This window comes from Mastomys coucha, unplaced genomic scaffold, assembly GCF_008632895.1.
Source record: "Mastomys coucha isolate ucsf_1 unplaced genomic scaffold, UCSF_Mcou_1 pScaffold5, whole genome shotgun sequence".
In the NCBI taxonomy this organism is placed as follows: Eukaryota; Metazoa; Chordata; class Mammalia; order Rodentia; family Muridae; genus Mastomys; species Mastomys coucha.
The window spans coordinates 68,126,809-68,128,461 of NW_022196911.1; the positions used below are offsets into that span (position 1 = coordinate 68,126,809).

A 1,653-nucleotide genomic window follows, 5' to 3' on the forward strand; every position below is an offset into this window, starting at 1 on the left:
GCCAGGGCTACACAGAGAAACCCTGTCTCGAAAAAACCAAAAAAACAAAAACAAAAACAAAAACAAAAAACCAAACAAGTTGCTTTGTTGTGGCTCAGGACTCAGAAAGACAGGAAGATCCAGCCAAATTTCATGGCAACTCTTAGAGACTGCCCCTTTGCTTCTTTGGTAAAGTGTCTGTGATCTGCCTCAGAGCTGTAGCCTCAGTCCACTTCACGTCTGTAGAAACTCTTCATTGTGTGGTGGTAGATGGGTATAGCACTCACAGGTCCCAGGGTTAGGATGCCCATCTCCAGAGTGTCATATAGTTTTACTTGTTTAGTTGTAAGATTTCTAAAGTACCTCTGTACTGTCTCAGTGTTTGAGGACCATGCTATAGGTCCTAGAACTATAGAGAAGACAAATAAGACAGTTCCTGCACCAAAATGTACTGAGGGAACCAAAACACCAAATTAGGAAATTAGTATTTACAAATCAGTTTGGTGGGTGGGTGAGTGCATGCTGTAGAATTCAGAAGCCAGTTTGCAGGAGTTGGGTCTTTCCACTTGTGAGCTCTGGAACTTGTCTAACTCAGGTTGACAGGCTTGCATAGAAAGTGCTTTTACCCACCCCACAGAGCCATTATGCTAGCCTGGAAACGATGCTTTATTGACAGTGAGGAACAACTAGGGTAGTATTAGTTGGTTAAACTGTGTTTTGGAAATATCAACAATATAATATGTATAGGATAAAGTAGGAAATAGAGCCGGGCAGTGGTGGTACACGCCTTTAATCCCAGCACTTGGGAGGCAGAGGCAGGCGGATTTCTGAGTTTGAGGCCAGCCTGGTCTACAGAGTGAGTCCAGGACGGCCAGGGCTACACAGAGAAACCCTGTCTCAAAAAACCAAAAAAAAAAAAAAAAAAAAAAAAAAAAAAAAGGTAGGAAATAGAAAGACTTAAGAAGGGTAACTGGTTAGGAAGATGTTGATGGTTTTAGCTTTATTGAGGGATAGATGATTAAACAAAGTTTATTGTTTTATTTAGCTGTTAGTCATGTCACCTCTGTCGTCATCATGATGGGAGATTTCCTACCCTAGCAATGTTACCTTGAGTTTCTTTGAAATCATTCCATGCATGCGGAGTCCCTTTGTGTCCTTCCCCTTTGTCCACTCGTGTGCTTTCTGTGGAACCATGCAGTATGCAGTGTGTCTGGTGGTTCTTTCACGTAACACAGTGCTGCTGAGGTGTAGCAGTGCTATTGCATTATTCCTTTTTATTAACAAGTTCTATTCCACTGTGTGCATTTCTAACAGTTGTAACTATTTTCTAGCTGGATAGTGGGGTGTTTGCATTTTTTGCGAATAAAACTTCATTGAATGTTCAGGTACAGGTCTTTGTGTAGGCGTATGTTCCACCTTTTAACAAGCTTGTTGGAAAATGACATCAGCCATATCTGGGGTTCATGGGAACCTGCCTTACCATCACCACATACATGCACATTGTGGTGACTCCAGCTGGTCATGTGGCTGACAGATCCTTGAGGGACATCCTCTATCCAGCCTGTCTATGGCCTGAATATGCCATGCACTGGAGAACAGGTCTGTGAGTGGCATGGTCGTCCATTGATTTCTGTTTGTCTTCCTCCTTCCATGGTGCACTTCCTGAGTTTGATT

The 1,653-nt window shown here is 42.7% G+C and overlaps 1 protein-coding gene across 1 annotated transcript in view; it reads left to right on the forward strand.

Moving 5' to 3' along the window:
• The window catches only part of Ankfy1 (ankyrin repeat and FYVE domain containing 1), a 75,232-nt gene that overhangs the window by 14,660 nt on the left and 58,919 nt on the right, over positions 1-1,653 (forward strand). The window lies entirely within an intron of this gene.